Source organism: Ostrea edulis, chromosome 6, assembly GCF_947568905.1.
Source record: "Ostrea edulis chromosome 6, xbOstEdul1.1, whole genome shotgun sequence".
NCBI classification, from domain to species: domain Eukaryota; kingdom Metazoa; phylum Mollusca; class Bivalvia; order Ostreida; family Ostreidae; genus Ostrea; species Ostrea edulis.
This window is the reverse complement of record NC_079169.1, coordinates 24639215-24659125: the sequence shown is the minus strand read 5'-3', so window position 1 is coordinate 24659125 and position 19911 is coordinate 24639215. Positions and strand designations below refer to the sequence as shown.

At 34.9% G+C, this 19911-nt stretch overlaps 1 long non-coding RNA gene across 1 annotated transcript; it reads left to right on the top strand.

Moving 5' to 3' along the window:
* The first annotated feature begins 729 nt into the window (after positions 1-729).
* On the top strand, positions 730-3536 carry LOC130047369 (uncharacterized). Its single transcript, XR_008796264.1, has 3 exons — positions 730-877; positions 1869-1989; positions 3498-3536. It is a non-coding gene; the product is annotated as an uncharacterized LOC130047369 (long non-coding RNA).
* Positions 3537-19911: the final 16375 nt, after the last annotated feature.

Genomic DNA, 19911 nt, shown 5'->3' with positions numbered 1-19911 from the left:
CAAATATTTTTAATTTAATGACTGATCCAAATCCCGCCGCTGCCGCCAAAATTTGTAACGTGTTTAGGTTCGATGATTCGGACCAGTCTGGGGAAAGTATGATTATTGATGAATGAATATGTATTTTAAACAAATGAACAACTAAGATAACGAGTCAATATATACAAATAGTTTTCAGGATTACCTATCCTAATCACACATAGCATTGAAACCTATAAGGTATGAGTACACAAGCCTGGGACCTATGCTAGTCTGTATCCAATACCGGACAGATACTTGTATAGTATGTACGTCCTACTACAACCGGACAAATCTCGACACCAATAAGGCAATAACAGAGGAAATACTTTATTATTATCCTCTAGACCAATATACTCGCCACCGTATACTGAATTACATTAACACACACCGTATTAAATATTGTCGGACCTTCCCTTCTGTCGAGCTCCGAAAAATGAACTGCGATCTATTGCCAGAACACCCATATTTATACTATTGAGCACCCGAACTACCCTCGGATGCTATCGTAATGCCCTACGATAAAGCCCGGTTGACGTAAGCTTTATATTTAGCCTCTAACAGGTTATGATACATCCCGAAACCGATCTCAATTTGTCACAAATGTTTCATGTCAAATCTCTGCTTATTACCATGTTCCGAGTTTGAAATAAGCTTCCAACCTGTTTAGTTTCACTGTTTAGTCTCAGCAAACACGCCGAATACAGTATGCAATACCTGTGTTTTGATAGTCAAGGCTGCTAACGAGGACTTGTATGTTTTTTCTGAATGAAAGTTGTTGACAAAGGCTTGGTGCCTTTACGAAAAACCGTTGTGAACTTTACAAAGCTTTGGAAGAAAAACTGTAAGGCCAAACGAGGTAAATAACCGTTAAACAGTTTGAGTTTATATGTATTCCAATAGCAAATTGCTATGTTGAATCAATTTTACAGGTGCATGTACTTTGAATAATGTTGAATTTTATTAATGCGCATTAAACTTCCCATATATTGTTTTGTGGCCAGAGTCATGTACAGTTGTCAACTGTTGGTTGTAGAAAATAATACATACGAGTATAAGGCTTTTGGACTGTAGTAGTATAGAATATTAAATATTTGATACACTCGTAACATGTAACCGTATACATTGTATCCGATACTCACGAATTTTTTTTTCATGATTTCAAAAATTATCTTTAGACTGCATGTATAATGTATTGACACATAAAATGTATTGGGCTTGTCCCTAGTACTGGGGAATCCTTCAGGTATTGAAATGGCAAATACGCAATGAGTATAAATATGAATGAAGGTCAGTTCTACGTCACGAATGTTGGCACGGAGCTCCGATTGGGGAAAATTCCCGCTTCTGTGCAACACCCTCAAATTTGTCGACCTGTCGAACAGCTGAAGAGTCCGTTTAAGTATGTTAACATGTAAATCTGTTGAAACATCGACAAGTCTATTTCGTTTTTTCTTCTATTGCAATTTGTGTATCAAATCTGTGGGTCAAATGCTGTCCGACATGTTTCATACCAATTGTTAGGCCGTTCTGTACACACCGATTTTGACTACGGATTACTCCGTTTACATGATCATGATAAAGTGTTCACGGTGGATGTGACCGGTCGATAGGGGATGTTTACTCCTCCGATGCACCTGATCCCACCTCTGGTTTGTTCAGGGTTCGTGTTTACCCAACTCTTAATTTTGTATTCCTTATGAGATTGATCACTGTTCATTATAATCATCTATTCAACTCTAGTAAATGCATACGTTTTATTGCCATGGCTGAGGTGATTTGCTTTCTTTATGTCAGTTCAAATGCAAATCAGATACATCATGATATGCATTTTATTGTTTGTTTGACAGCTGGTTCTGTTGATGGAAGACCCAGACCGTCAAAATGTAACAGTGGGTGTTGATTACGTGGATTTAAGACCCAGGGCTTGTGATTCATCGATGCGGGTAAACCCTGTCCCTGATGAGCTTAGTAAGATTATTTGTATATTTATATAAATGAGTAGTTCTGATATGATTGGTAATATATTATCTATTGTGATATTATACAACTATGGACTGTTTAGCAGGGAGACATAACAAATTATCAGGTCTGAGTAGGGTTGCCACCCGAGGGCGTCTATGCGCCCGAGGGTGATTACCCTACTTGGACCTGATAATTTGTGATGTCTCCCTGCTAAACAGTCCGTAATAGTTTTATTATCCTGAAGAATCTAAATGTTAAAAAAACTATCACATATTTATTGACTTGTACCATGTAAAATTTATACGTTACCAATTTTGATGCACCAGATTCGCATTTCGACAAATAATGTCTCTTCAGTGATGCTCAAGCCAAAAACAATAAACATTTATTTTGAAATGTAAAGGCGATTGTAGAATCAATGTAGATTTGGTGCTTTTTCTGTACAATGTTTCTATCTCTAGCTATCGTATGTATAAAATAAATAAATAAATAAATAAAAACTATTGTCTCTCCTGAGGACGGGTCGGGTAGTCCGGAAAATGTCACAATCTAATCGGTCATGCAAATGGTCATTACGTATGGAGTGCTTTTAGAATTATACTATTCTCTCTCTCTTTGAATGAAACGACCGGATTAGAGGGGTGGCCGGTTTACCGAGAACATGCTCTTTCTTCTCAACTATCATTAGATACGTTTTCTTCGTACTTTGTTGTTTTTAAACAATGAAATGCTTCCTTTGTTGTTTCGTCGGGTGATGAAAGTAGCAACCATTGCAGAAAAAATTCATAACCCATTTCAACATCTCGCACCATCATTCCTCACGATAGATTAAATAATTAGCGTCTTTACATATCTGAATAATTTACAAAACTCTACACTTGTTTAACCCATTCTCTGTTGTCTGGATAATTTACAAAACTCTACACTTGTTTAGCCCATTCTCTGTTGTCTGGATAATTTACAAAACTCTACACTTGTTCAGCCCATTCTATGTTGTCTGGATAATTTACAAAGCTCTACACTTGTTTAGCCCATTCTCTGTTGTCTGGATAATTTACAAAACTCTACACTTGTTTAGCCCATTCTCTGTTTTCTGGATAATATACAAAACTCTACACTTGTTCAGCCCATTCTATGTTGTCTGGATAATTTACAAAGCTCTACACTTGTTTAGCCCATTCTCTGTTGTCTGGATAATTTACAAAGCTCTACACTTGTTTAGCCCATTCTCTGTTGTCTGGATAATTTACAAAACTCTACACTTGTTCAGCCCATTCTCTGTTGTCTGGATAATTTACAAAACTCTACACTTGTTCAGCCCATTCTACGTTGTCTGGATAATTTACAAAGCTCTACACTTGTTTAGCCCATTCTCTGTTGTCTGGATAATTTACAAAGCTCTACACTTGTTTAGCCCATTCTCTGTTGTCTGGATAATTTACAAAGCTCTACACTTGTTTAGCCCATTCTCTGTTGTCTGGATAATTTACAAAACTCTACTATTTTTCTTTCAGCTAGAGGACCGGTGCCAGCGAACCAGAACCAGAATCTTAGTGAGTATTGTGATTATACTATTTTATCTCATCACTCAGCTGATACCTCGGTTGAATAAACAGTACACAAAGTTAAAAATTTAACGCAAGCGCTTTCATTTTATAATCCTCAGGCGCTACGAGTTCGCAGAGTAGTTCCAGTTTCACCGATATAATGTTTGTTTATGAACTCGTATACTGGAACTACTCTGCGAACTCGTATACGAGTTCATAAACAACACATTTCAGCACCCGAATACAGAAAAATTAAAGTTAGTGAACATATAGATGTGTGTGGCCACGGACAATTCAGTGTATTTCCGTTTTATAAACTGTATACAGAAAATACTATTTCCCGACGAGAAAAAGAAAGACACTTTATTAAGACTTTAAAACCGGCTCTCAATAGCTTACTGTAAAATATGTTTACTGTTATTATCTATGACGTCATAATATGCTTAACGTAAAATCCTTTTCCCTTCATTCGTTTATGACGTCGTTATGTACGTGAAATGTTAGGAAGCCTTTATGACGTCAAACCATTTCAAAACTATTTTAAAATGTAACGCCTGAGGATTATAAAATGAAAGCGCTTGCGTTAAATTTTTAACTTTGTGTACTGTTTATTCTATTTCTTTTAATATATATATATATATATATATATATATATATATATATATATACATACACATACATATATTCAATAAATTCTTTTTTCTTGTTTAAAACTGTTTCATTGTTTAAAAATCTATTGACGAGCCTGCAGGGCGAAAGCGCTATAGATAAAAGTTTGAGTATTGGATTTTATTTTTTGACTTTATATATATATATATATATATATATATATATATATATATATCCGTAAGAGTGTAAGATCTACGAAATAAATCGATACAAAAATTATATATATCATGAAACTGACCATGATATCTATTTTGTATTGCTTATAGGAGTTATGAGATCAATCACGGTTCGTTATCTTCTCCTTTCATTGTCAAATTTTCGAGAGGGTCCGACTCTTGACAGAAAAATATTTACATAAGACAGCCAAAGTTAGGAAAAGATTTACATTAAACATACATGTAAGCTGAAGCTGCAGATGAATACTATTAAGTACATGTTTATTGTTTGGACTTTATATACATGTATCAATATGCATGCATTTACTCGGGAGCGAATAAGAACACGTCCTATTTGTCCATTGAGCTGATCCACAATATGCGATGTAATAATGATAAACAGGGGATGCTTACTCCTCCTAGGCACCTGATCGCACCTCTGGTGTGTTGAGGGTCCGTGTTTGCGCTACTCCTAATTTAGTATTTTGCAGGAGTTATGAGATTAAACACCTTTTTACATAACTATTCTTTAGGGGGACAAGTTAATTAACGATGGTAACCAGTGCAAAATTCAATTGGTACCCGGCGGGATTCCTTATTATGCACCGTGAATCAATTGCATGGGGTCAAAAAGACAACAGAAAGGAAAATAAATGGACCAACTCGTGACACAAAGAATTAGTAGCCTAGAAAGTCAATTAATCATCAAGGATCCCCCTTTTTAACATGTCTAGGGAGGAAGGATATACTATTATAGGATCACTTAAAACATTTTTGGTTTTGTCTGATAATGGTCTAAAGGATGCCATAGGCTGTTCTTTCAAAACGTCAGCCATTCATTGGTTTACTTGCATACAGAATGGGTAGAAGTTTTTTAAGAATACTGTATTTGTGTAATAAGGCAATGTATCTATTTATAAACTGATTGCAAAAATGTCACAACTTATACAAAACGTACATTTTTGTTCACAAAAATTTTATTTGAAAGCATTCTACACAATTACCTTGAAGACTTAATCATGTGAAATCTTAACAAGCGTATATTTCCAAAATTTAGAGTGCAAAAAATCAAATAGCAGTGTCATTAAATTGATTGATAATTGCGTAGCCTCGTGATATTTAATACAATTTTTAACATGAATGTAGTACTGACAGTTTAAGTAAAACGATAATTTCTTTGATTTTGTAGTACGTCCCAATATTGGAGGTAAGACATTCAATTTTTTTTTATTATTTCGAAAGCATTGTACACATTTACTTTGAAGATTGAATCTTGCAAATTCTTAAACAAACGATTATTTCTAATTCTAAATCTTAAATTTTGAGTCCAAAAGATCAAATACATTGTCATCTGATTGATTGTTAAGTACATAGACTGGTAATGTTTGGTGCAGTTTTAAAACAAGAATGTGATACTGACAGTTTTAGTAAGACGATTATTTCTTTGATTTTGTAATAGCTCCCAGTATTGGAGGTAAGGCATTTAAGATTTCCCTTTTTTGCTTTTATCGAAAGCATTGTACGCGATTACCTTGAATATTTAATTTTGTGAAATCTTTTAAACAAGCGTATACATGTATTTTTAAGTTCTAAATCTTAATCTTGATCTTTTTAATCATGCGAAATCTTTACAAATGTATATTTCTAAATTCTAAATCTTAATCTTGATCTTTTTAATCATGCGAAATTAAATTTTTACATTCGTATATTCTTAAATTTTGAGTGCAAAAGATAAAAAAGCAGTGTCATCTGGTTGACTGATAAGTGCATAGACTCATAATTTTTATACGCCCGTAAAAGACAGTACTTATTGTGGTATGACGTCGTCCGTCTGTCTGTCCGTCCGGACCTTGTAGGCAAAATACAAAATGAACTGTAAGCTCTAGGATCTTACAACTTGGTACATATGATCACCATGATGAGAGGAAGATGCCTATTGTTTTTCAAGGTCAAAGTCATAGTATCAGTTGACAGGAAAACCTTGTACGCAAAATACAGACCAAACTATTGAGGCTAGGATCGTCAAACTTGGTACACATACTTCTTACATGCCAAGTGGAGTACATCTTTTGTTCTTCAAGGTCAAAATCGTAGTATCACTTAGTACGATAACCAGTATCTTACGACTTGGTGCATTTGGTCACCATGATGATAGAAAGATGCCTGTTGGTTCTCAAGACCAGAGCTCGAAGTTCAAGGTCGTATTATCAGTTAACAGGTAAAATTTGAAGGCAGAATACAGATCGAACTATTGGAGATAGGACCGTCAAACGTAGTACAAACATTCCTTATGTCATGTTGAGGACGTCTGTTGTTCTTTAAGGCCTATGGTCAAGGTCGTAGTATCACTTAGTGGGAAAATCTTGTAGACAGGATATAGATCGAACCATTAGGCTAGGACCGTCAAACTTGGTACACATACACCATACGTTTCTCAAGGTCAAATGTCAAGGTTAACTTAGTAGAAAAAGCTTGTTTTCGTTATGGATACGGGTATTTGCCTGAAATATTGCCACTACCTTTCTCTCAGAGAAATACACAATCAGTTCACATTTCGACTAGATTGGTGCACCGTGACCTACTTCAAAGCTAAAAGTAGGTCAAATATTTTCTGAACTTTTTTTCATAATGCATACAGATATTACACTGAAGGCCTAACAGGTGTATGTTGTACCGTTTGCCATACCCTTTTTTATATAGGTTTTAAACAAGAATGTAGTACTGACAGTTTTAGTAAAACGATGATTTCTTTGATTTTGTAGTAGGTCTCAATATTGGAGGTAAGGCATTCAAAATCCCCCCTTTTTGCTTATTTCGAAAGCATTGTACACATTTACCTTGAAGATTGAATCTTGCAAATTCTTAAACAACCGAATATTTCTAATTCTAAATCTTAAATTTTGAGTCCAAAAGATCAAATACATTGTCATCTGATTGATTGTTAAGTACATAGACTGGTAATGTTTGGTGCAGTTTTAAAACAAGAATGTGATACTGACAGTTTTAGTAAGACGATCATTTCTTTGATTTTGTAATAGCTCCCAGTATTGGAGGTAAGGCATTTAAGATTTCCCTTTTTTGCTTTTATCGAAAGCATTGTACGCGATTACCTTGAATATTTAATTTTGTGAAATCTTTTAAACAAGCGTATACATGTATTTCTAAGTTCTAAATCTTAATCTTGATCTTTTTAATCATACGAAATCTTTACAAATGTATATTTCTAAATTCTAAATCCTAATCTTGATCTTTTTAATCATGCGAAATTAAATTTTTACATTCGTATATTCTTAAATTTTGAGTGCAAAAGATAAAAAAAGCAGTGTCATCTGGTTGACTGATAAGTGCATAGACTCATAATTTTTATACGCCCGTAAAAGACAGTACTTATTGTGGTATGACGTCGTCCGTCTGTCTGTCCGTCCGGACCTTGTAGGCAAAATACAAAATGAACTGTAAGCTCTAGGATCTTACAACTTGGTACATATGATCACCATGATGAGAGGAAGATGCCTATTGTTTTTCAAGGTCAAAGTCATAGTATCAGTTGACAGGAAAACCTTGTACGCAAAATACAGACCAAACTATTGAGGCTAGGATCGTCAAACTTGGTACACATACTTCTTACATGCCAAGTGGAGTACATCTTTTGTTCTTCAAGGTCAAGATCGTAGTATCACTTAGTACGATAACCAGTATCTTACGACTTGGTGCATTTGGTCACCATGATGATAGAAAGATGCCTGTTGTTTCTCAAGACCAGAGCTCGAAGGTCAAGGTCGTATTATCAGTTAACAGGTAAAATTTGAAGGCAGAATACAGATCGAACTATTGGAGATAGGACCGTCAAACGTAGTACAAACATTCCTTATGTCATGTTGAGGACGTCTGTTGTTCTTTAAGGTCTATGTTTAAGGTCGTAGTATCACTTAGTGGGAAAATCTTGTAGACAGGATATAGATCGAACCATTAGGCTAGGACCGTCAAACTTGGTACACATACACCATACGTTTCTCAAGGTCAAATGTCAAGGTTAACTTAGTAGAAAAAGCTTGTTTTCGTTATGGATACGGGTATTGGTCTGAAATATTGCCACAACCTTTCTCTCAGAGAAATACACAATCAGTTCACATTTCGACTAGATTGGTGCACCGTGACCTACTTCAAAGCTAAAAGTAGGTCAAATATTTTCTGAACTTTTTTTCATAATGCATACAGATATTACACTGAAGGCCTAACAGGTGTGTGTTGTACCGTTTGTCATACCCTTTTTATATAGGTTTTAAACAAGAATATAGTACTGACAGTTTTAGTAAAACGATGATTTCTTTGATTTTGTAGTAGGTCCCAATATTGGAGGTAAGGCATTCAAAATCCCCCCTTTTTCTGCTTATTTCGAAAGCATTGTACACATTTACCTTGAAGATTGAATCTTGCAAATTCTTAAACAAACGAATATTTCTAATTCTAAATCTTAAATTTTGAGTCCAAAAGATCAAATATATTGTCATCTGATTGATTGTTAAGTACATAGACTGGTAATGTTTGGTGCAGTTTTAAAACAAGAATGTGATACTGACAGTTTTAGTAAGACGATCATTTCTTTGATGTTGTAATAACTTCCAGTATTGGAGGTAAGGCATTTAAGATTTCCCTTTTTTGCTTTTATCGAAAGCATTGTACGCGATTACCTTGAATATTTAATTTTAAACAAGCGTATACACGTATTTCTAAATTCTAAATCTTAATCTTGATCATTTTAATCATGTGAAATCTTTACAAATGTATATTTTTAAATTCTAAATCCTAATCTTGATCTTTTTAATCATGCGAAATTAAATTTTTACATTCGTATATTCTTAAATTTTGAGTGCAAAAGATAAAAAAGCAGTGTCATCTGGTTGACTGATAAGTGCATATACTCATAATTTTTATACTCCCGTAAAAGACAGTACTTATTGCGGTATGACGTCGTCCGTCTGTCTGTCCGTCCGGACCTTGTAGGCAAAATACAAAATGAACTGTAAGCTCTAGGATCTTACAACTTGGTACATATGATCACCATGATGAGAGGAAGATGCCTATTGTTTTTCAAGGTCAGAGGTCAAAGCCATAGTATCAGTTGACAGGAAAACCTTGTACGCAAAATACAGACCAAACTATTGAGGCTAGGATCGTCAAACTTGGTACACATACTTCTTACATGCCAAGTGGAGTACATCTTTTGTTCTTCAAGGTCAAGATCGTAGTATCACTTAGTACGATAACCAGTATCTTACGACTTGGTGCATTTGGTCACCATGATGATAGAAAGATGCCTGTTGTTTCTCAAGACCAGAGCTCGAAGGTCAAGGTCGTATTATCAGTTAACAGGTAAAATTTGTAGGCAGAATACAGATCGAACTATTGGGGATAGGACCGTCAAACGTAGTACAAACATTCCTTATGTCATGTTGAGGACGTCTGTTGTTCTTTAAGGTCTATGGTCAAGGTCGTAGTATCACTTAGTGGGAAAATCTTGTAGACAGGATATAGATCGAACCATTAGGCTAGGACCGTCAAACTTGGTACACATACACCATACGTTTCTCAAGGTCAAATTTCAAGGTTAACTTAGTAGAAAAAGCTTGTTTTCGTTATGGATACGGGTATTGGCCTGAAATATTGCTACGACCTTTCTCTCAGAGAAATACACAATCAGTTCACATTTCGACTATATTGGTGCACCGTGACCTACTTTAGAGCTAAAAGTAGGTCAAATATTTTCTGAACTTTTTTTCATCATGCATACAGATATTACACTGAAGGCCTAACGGGTGTATGTTGTACCGTTTGCCATATCCTTTTTTATATAGGTTTTAAACAAGAATGTAGTACTGACAGTTTTAGTAAAACGATGATTTCTTTGATTTTGTAGTAGGTCCCAATATTGGAGGTAAGGCATTCAAAATCCCCCCTTTTTTGCTTATTTCGAAAGCATTGCACTCATTTTCCATGAAAAATTAATCTTGCAAATTCTTAAACAACCGTATATTTCTAAATTCTAAATCTTAAATTTTGAGTCCAAAAGATCAAATACATTGTCATCTGATTCATTGTTTAGTACATAGACAGGTAATGTTTGGTGTAGTTTTAAAACAAGAATGTGATACTGACAGTTTTAGTAAGACGGTCATTTCTTTGATTTTGTAATAGCTCCCAGTATTGGAGGTAAGACGTTTTAAGATTTGTGTGTGTGTAGGGGGGGGGGGGGGGGATCTGTATTTGTTCATGAAAGTCATTTGTATATATGTGTACTTATTTTTATTGGCTTTTAGATACTTAAGTTCTCTTATATATTACCTACAAATCCTTTTTAAAGATATTACAAATAACTAAAAAGAAATTGAAAGCTGCATGCGCATGTGAGTTAAGGCTAATTCTAAGCAATTCTTTGCAAATAAGATGAATGAAATTAATACTATAAAAAACTTTCCTTATTCATATTCTGCTCAAGTTCATGTAAATATTGATTGTATATGTCATGCACTGCAAAGGTTTGACTATGACGTCACATTGCGAGATTTATGGAGGAAAACAGATCATACCAACAAAACGGCTTCGGTGCAATGGCATGCATTAGATAAATTGAGACAGTATTATTAAGAGAATAACCAGAAATATCTATGCAATATCACTATTGCTGCACAAATATTAGCATGTAATCGCGTAAATGATGATCAAATATTTCGAGTGAATTAATTGCCAAATGCACATACAGGTAAAATTTTCGCAAAATTACCAACAAGGCCATGTCTGGGATTTTCGCAGGAAGAGCATGGATGTGCATCTAATCCCACTTCACAATGTACCTTATGAAAGAATCACGAAAAATCCCAAGGAATGCTTTTGCGCTAGATCAATTTAGTGTAAATTCAATATTCACATTCCGTTCAACTTGATGTAATGCTTTTTCTGTGGTGTCTCTATTTTGCGTCGTGATACCATTTGAATAACTCGGGTCCAATAACACAATTTGCTAGTAGCAATTCTACTTAAATATTCATTTCTTTCCTTGATTTTGTAGTCGGCCTAGGAGAACCCGGCACAGGAGGTAAGTCGGTTGAAAATGGTATTTTTCACTTATTTCGAAGTATGTGGAAAAAAAATATCAATAAAAATAAAACATTAATAGAAACACTTGTCCCAAACGACATTTTTTTTAAAAGCAATTAATGTTTAGTTATCTGTTGTGCGAGATTATCTCAAATTATCACCAGTGTGAGCCTGTCATAATTGCCTTCGAGATAGCCATGCGGGACTAACACATGTAGAATCCTTCATTAGTACGAGTTTGGGATAGGGACATTCCACTGAGGGGAGAAGATGTGCGGTCTAGGAAGAGGCTTTGTTGAGTCATCGACAACGAATCTGATCTCCGACGTGAGAATTCCCTATATCACACAGCTAAATTTTCTCACATGTTATCTACAATTTAGTGCATTAATTCAAGAGCTTTGAGATCCACAATTCCTTAAAAACTTCCTTATTGTCTCTCTAATAACGAAATTTTGTTGACAATATATTTCAGGTAAATCAAATGTATATCTTTTAAAGGAGGAAAGTCGGGACATTTATACAGTTAAATTCATGATCTTAAATTTTACATTTAGAAAAAAGGTCTGTCTTGGTTATACTGTTACATATATCTGACATGTTTCATATAAGTTGTTTGTTCGTTCTTTTGATACTGAATTTGATTAAGGATTACTCCGGTTATTCTATGGAGACAGAGGACTCGCGGCGTTTGTGGCTGGTCACGATAGAATGATTACTTCTCTCAGGCCTATGATTGTTCCCAGGGTCGGTGTTTGTCCTACTCTCAATGTTGTGTTATGCGGTTATTGGATTGATCAGTTATTTTTACCTTTTTCATTGTTATGTTGATAGATTTAGTCTCGATTTGTGATTCTGTTCCTGTGGAAGAACTTGTTTCATGGGGCTTATAAAAATAGGTCTGGGAAGGGGCTTAATTTTGTGATCCTTGATCAAAGTCAATGTTTTCTTGTTCAAGGAAGATACAAATTTCTGGGTATGCTCAGACCTTGAGAACACATGTATGAAACATTTATGATATTTTGATTATTAGGTATGCTAGTCACACAATCCTCATCTAATATTTTGGGTTTGGATAGGGAGAGGTCAGTTTCAAAGGTTTGTCATTTCAAATGTTCCTGTATCATATCCTATGGTTGCATACTGTGGAATCAGAGAGATTTCAAAGGCTCATTGATTTCGAATTTCCAAGATTGATTGATTAAATATTGTTTAACGTCCTGCTCGAGAATATGGAGACGTCACCAACACCGGTGAAGGGCTGCGAAATTTAGGCCTATGCTCGGCGCTTACGGCCTTTGAGCAGGGAGGGATCTTTATCGTGCCACACCTGCTGTGACACGTGACCTCGGTTGTTACGGTCTCATCCGAAGGACCGCCCCATTTAGTCGCCTCTTACGACAAGCAAGGGGTACTGAGGACCTATTCTAACTCGGGTCCCCACGGTATTTCCAAGAAGTTACTGATTTGATAGAATGAAATGTCGTAGATATGGTTTCTGCATGTTGAAACATCGTCAAGATTATGCATTTAGTTGAGGAATGAACCACATAGATATAGATAAGGCTTTATAAACACACTCTATGTTTACACTTGGTGCCAATGTAAGAGTGTAGAACAAAGTAAGCTTCTCGAAAAGCGCACCATTACAGCCCCTTGCTCTCCTATTAATAAAATTTTCCGGAATAGATTTTGTCAAGTAAAATTGAATGGTAACTTTATCAACAAGGTATCTATACAGAATACATTTTGGTGAATTATATATAAAAAAAATTATATTATCCTACTCTGAAATTGAAATGAAAAAAGCCGGAGTTATTTATTGACAATATATTCGTGGTCTTTGGTGACCAGATCTTCCAACAGTGTGTTGGAATTATCATGGGTACGAATTATGTTCCTTTGTTAGCTGACCTGTTTTTAGATTCTTATGAGGCAAAATTTATTCAAATGCTTTTACGTGAGAAGAAAACATTTCTTGTGGCCTTGGATATATCGATGACGTTTATCTATTAACAATAATCATTTTCATTCATTTGTGGATTCAATATATTCCAGTGAATTCGAAATAAAAGACACCATATGTTCCTTCACATTTGTTTCATACTTAATTAGATATTTTTTTTTCTCAAAAACTATTAACGGTAAATTAACATCTCAACTTTATGACAAACGGGGTGGTTTCAGCTTCTCCATCGTCAACGTCTCATGTAGCAATATTCCATTATCATCTACATATGGTGTTTGTATCTGATTCGATACACAAGAGCTTGTTCGGTGTATGATCAGCTTTTAAATCGAGATACGCTACCGACAAACAAGTTAATGGTGCAGGGGTTTCAATGGTCTCGTTTAAAGTAAGCGTTTCGCAAATTCTATATATATGGTCGTTATAACGATCTAGCTTGCTAATACAACCTTTCATCGAGTCTAATACTGTCTGACTTGTGGCATACCAATTGTTAGACCGTTCTTGCCACACTCTGACTACGGATTACTCCGTTTATCTGATCAAGATATAGGGATCACGGTGGGTGTGACCGGTCGACAGAGAATGCTTACTCCTAGATACCTGTTCCCACCTGACCTCAGGTATATCCAGGGGTCTGTGTTTGCCCAACTCTTAATTTTGTATTCCTTATTGTAGTTATGAGATTGATCACTATTCTTTGTCTACATCTTTACATTGTATATTGTATTATTTATATGATTTATGAAATTGATCACTTTTTGCTATCCTCAAATCTTTTCATCATCCTCTTGGAGTTATTATAATTCACTCTCTTATGTGTTTACCCTTCAGCCTAATATATAAACCAAAGTCTTCCCGATCACTTGATTCAGCCTGTTCATGGTACACAAAGAATCAAATGATTCAATATTTCAAAGGAATTCAAAATTATCGAAAATGTATTTAATTTATCAATTTACAGGAAACATGCTTGAACCAGCCCTTCCGGAAGAATCTGAAAGTCATGTACCTCTTACTTTTCCAGTAGGAGAGGGATTTGAGAATTTGCCGTCAGGAACGGAGGATGGTATAATGTTCTAATATTCGTGGTTCTGTGAACAGTTATACATATTGTACTGAAAACTTCATCCACAGAAGATGGTAGTAAAGATTAGATGTGCGCTGTTCTCCGTTTTCTTTGTGTTGTTACATTCGTTTTAGTCTAGATTACAAGTGCGTAACATTTTGTGCTTTCTATTGCTAGTTTACTTCTCATTTGACATATTCATAAATGTTGTCATTATTTGTACTGGCTCTCGATTGATATTGTGGAAAAATTATATTACATGTACGTCATATTAAAACATGACAAATGGAGTTAGATAAATGATTGGACATTGCTCGTTTATGTTGGTGTGACGTGTTGGTTTATAAGTGTAAAATACAGATATAACTTGTCATCAATAAGGAAACGGATATTTATTTCTCATTCACATTGACGTTTATGGTTGTTTTATGGACTTACAGTGTAGAGGTTACCCTTTTTCATCATCTTTGTGTTGTTACATGTGTTTTAGTTTGATGTACTGGCGTCTGATACATTAAAGAGTCGTAACATTTCGTCCTTTGTATTGTTTGTTTACTTCGTATTTCTTTCGTAACTTTTAAATCTTTATTGTTTTGCGGTTCAAATCGTTGAAAACAATTGTGGCGTCACATTTAAACATGAGAAAGGAAGTTGCATTGATAAATAAACGTTCATAATATACCGGTCAACAGGGGATGCTTACTCCTCCTAGGCACCGGATTGCACCTCTGGTGTTTCCAGGGTCCGTGTTTGCCTTACTCTTCATTTTGTATTCTTTATAAGATTTATCTTTACCAATTTTCATGTTTAGGGTTGTTCTGAGGATTCAAATATAGAAATTGAATTGCAGCGCTTCACACCGGCATACTTTACATGAAGCGCCATGAAAGTCGCTTTGAAGCATCTCTGTTCATGGCATCATATATTATATTTTCAAAAATGAAATTCAGTTTCCATATCTACATTCTACTTTCATTTCTGTCGGAATTTCCAGTCGTTAGGATAAATGTTATAGAGCTATGATTCATTCTGAACATTTGAGTGGGGATCCGGGTTAGGATGTAGTTATTCATCTTCGCTAGCCAATGGTGACGCTCCACAGTTGAAACACTGCGGAGCGTCACCCTTGCTAGCGAAGATGGTAGTTATTAAACGTAAATCAACAATAATTAGACTTGTGTAGGTGGTCTAATGCGTTAATCACACGTTGCTAGGAGACTTCGTTCCGCATAGCAGGTCTTGAGTTCAATCCCGGGTTGTGTGTGCGTGCGCGCGCATGAACAATTCACTCTACCTAAAAACAGCAGTACTGAATCTTCTCACATACTGATTTTCGTAATTAACATGCTTGATTTAATCTATCATGATCTAATATTTACATTTCTAATGTTTTTGCCTTTGATATCTTTAGAAATTGTAAAGATCTCAATTTCCTCATGAATGCGGTTTATATGTACAGTGTAGTTGTAAACAATGTGCGGATGATTCTTGATAAATATAGTACGTCTATTTAATAGCTGAGAATTCAGGAAGAAATAATAGAAGAATGTACAGATGTAAATATAAGAAATATATTAATACACGTGGATATGAACTGTGCAGTTTCACTTTGACATGGAGAGCTAACGCTGGATTGTTGACGCGCGTCACAGTTCATACTCTCATGTACATGTGTTTTCAAAACAGAAATATATTTCTGAAATGTATCCATATTTCAAAGTAATCACGTTATTTTTTCTGAATGATTTCATAACTTGACTGCATTGACATGTTTTCTTTAAAACAAGGGAGATAAGCTATTCTAGTATTACTCACCCACCCCTCCATATATGCATACATTCATCTCTCTCTCTCTCTCTCTCTCTCTCTCTCTCTCTCTCTCCATAACAATTCTCTCTCTCTCTACATAACAATTTGTAAACGTTATATCGTGTGTATATGTATATTAGTTGTTTCCCCATATGACTGGACCTACATTAATGATTTTCAATTCAATTTATTTCGCTCAAACCATGTTAAACGGTACATGAATACCATAAATATAATACAATGCACATGCAAGAAAAATCGTCAGATTCTGGGTTGTCCTTGACTTTTTCAGGGGCAAATGTCATTAATATAACACATCACTGGGATGCTGAGGGTGAAACTGTGTCTGTTTGAAGCCTCAGATACTGTAAAAAGTCCCCGTTTAGGGGACACTTGAGCCTAAAAGGAAAATTTTCAAATGAAGTTCATGTGGAACAATGTAGTACATTTATTGATTGGGTGATGTTGATTTGTCAGCAGATTCAAATTGCAACTGTTTAGCAAACATTGCATTAGGTTTGTTTTTCTCTAAATATTCAAAAATGAATTCTCATCGATTTAACAATACTATATGTTTTTGGTTAAAGACTTTTCGTTTTCCTGTTGATATTGAGATATAATGCAGTTTACAGTACAGACTGAATATCACCTTTATATGTACATGGCTGTGTCTGTTTTGTTACTATGTTTAATTGTCTCAGTATATGACAGTGCAATTCACATTTACTTTCTTGCACGGATTTCCATTTTATTATAAAATATGTGTGTTTTGTCAGTTTCTGTAATAAATATTCCTTTCTCCGGTTTGTTTTGTATCCAGTGTATGTGAGTGAGTTAAAGGCTGGAGTAGCTTATCCGAGGAATGTATGTACATGTACAGGTATGAACATTCATGTAAGTGTGTGTTTATATGTATGAATATATTGCAGTATCATTGCAGAAAAAAGATACATAAACCGCTTACACGGGTTAAGATTTTTTCTGCAATGCTAACTACCTTCATCACCGGATGAAACAACAAAGAAAGCATTTCATTGTTTAAATGCATGCGTACGTATGTGTGTGCGTGCGTGCATGCATGTGTGTATATACATATATGTATGTATGTAAGTATGTATACATTTATGTATGTAAGTATGTATGTATGTATGTATGTAAGTATGTATACATGTATGTATGTATAGATAGATAGATAGATACATGTATGTATACCACGGTACATATACTAGAATAATATTCTTTTCCACATGCACTGTCCAAAACATAGCAAAACACATTAATCTTGGAAGAAAATGTTGTTTAAAAAAACACACCCTGAAAATCAGATATAAACATGTTTTATTATGTATATAGGATTACACAGCAGGTAGAGCCTTTTGTCAGGCTACAATAGTGAGGACCCCCCAACCCCAGAAAAATCTAAAACCTTTGTCAGGCTACAATAGTGAGGACCCCCAACCCCCGAAAAATCTAAAACCTTTGGACTGAATACAACACTACAAAATCGTCAGTACATGCATTTCATAGCGTACATGTATATAGCTATTGGTATTTTGAAACAGTACCATTTGAGGCTAGTTCGAAGTATTGGATTGACTACAGAAATTTAAAGACGAATTGGTAGAAAGATTTTCTTCCTTTAACGAACAATAAGAATACCGTACAGAGACAATTCAGATGTACCTTTTCTCGAACCACGGTCTATTGTTCAGGAAGAGTACAAACTGAGCGAGAAGTATAATGATATGTTTGAAAAAGACAGCATTATTTGAAATTGTAGTTCATTGATCATGAATGTTTTTATATTATTTTCAAAAGATTGACCACCAAGATATATTAAGGGTTCCATGGATGTTAGAGAGGTTCGCACTGAGATTTGGAATAATGTCAATTTCAATTGAATGCAATGCTACAAATTGTATATAGCTATTATCTATTTAGTATTAATTATTTATTAGTACTGCTGCTTAATCCTATATACATAACAAAATATGTTTATATCTGATTTTTAATTCAATTTTTTGGGAAGTGGATTTTTTATTTCTACATTGAAGGAGAATTAAGAAATTAAAAAGATATCAAGATTTATAAAAATTAGGGAGATCCCAATGTCATTCTTGTTTAAGTTGTCTGAGTTGTAGTTTTGATACTCGGGGATCTCCCAATTACAGGGGTTATAAATAAGTTGTCAACTTCTTCAATCGTCATTAATAACTGACAATTTTCAACCAACAATATGTATTCTATTTTTAATTGCCAAGAAAAATAACAAATCTGCTGGACATGAGAAAACCGTTTTCTTCGAATAGTATTCTATACTCTTATAAAAATGGAGAGCATAAAGAGATATTTGTAAAACATATATGCCCCTTGGTGCAAAATTGAAGAGGGTTATACACATGCATCATGTAATTGATAGTAGTATCACCAATTCAAAATATTGAGCAGACAATGTCTTCCTATGTCAGGAGTGAATTGACCACGTGACCTAAAATTCTATAGGGGTCATCTACTCCTTATGCTTTACCAGTGTACCAAGTCTGGTACGTGTCAATCAAGCAAATAATTCTTAAAATATAGAAGACAATATATTACTATGGTCAGTCTAACCCTTGATCTTTGATTATGTGGCCTCAAAATCAATAGGGGTAATCTTCTCATAAATATGTACCAGTGTACCAAGTTTGATGTCTGTCAAGGAAAGGATTATCAAAATATTGAGCGGACAGTATATTCCTATGTCCAGTTTGACCTTTGACCATGTGACCTCAAAATCAATTGGGGTCATCCACTCCTGAAGATTTACCAGTGAACAAAGTTTGATGTCTGTCAAGCAAAGAGTTCTCAAGATATTGAGCGGACAGTATATTCCTATGTCCCGTTTGACCCTTGACCTTTGACCATGTGATCTCTAAATCAAGAGGGGTCATATTCTCCTAAAGATGTAACAATATACTAAATTTGATGTGTGTCAAGCGAAGGGTTCTCTAGATATTGAGTGGTCAGTATATTCCTATGTCCAGTTTGACCCTTGACCTTTTGACCATGTGACCTTAAAATCAATAGAGTAATTTTTTTTTTGAAGATGTACCAGTGTACGAAGTTTGATAAATGTCAAGCAAAGGGTTCTGAAGATATTGAGCGGACAGTATATCCCTATGTCCAGAGTAGATTGACCCTTGACCTTTAATCTTTTGACACGAAAAACAATAGGAGTCCTCTTCTACGCATAACCAACCCACATATGAAATATCATTACGATCAAGTGAACGGTTCTCAAGACTAACCGATATTCCGACCGACATACCGACTGATTAACAGGGGCAAAATAATATGCCCCTCTTCTCTGAAGGGGGGGGGGGGGCATAAAAATCGGGGTCACAATGCTTGTTATTGAGCTACAGTGTTATAAACATGACTTTTTTGTGCTTAAGATTGACTCAAGATTTATTCAATTAAACTTGATTTTTCTGTTAGTGTCAGCTTAAGCAACACAGATCAATCATTACATAAAATAAATACATAATCATGTCTTCCAACAATAAAGATTAAAAAAAGTTTAATACTAGCAATGAAAATAAAAATACCTTTTTGCACTTATATGAAAAAATCATG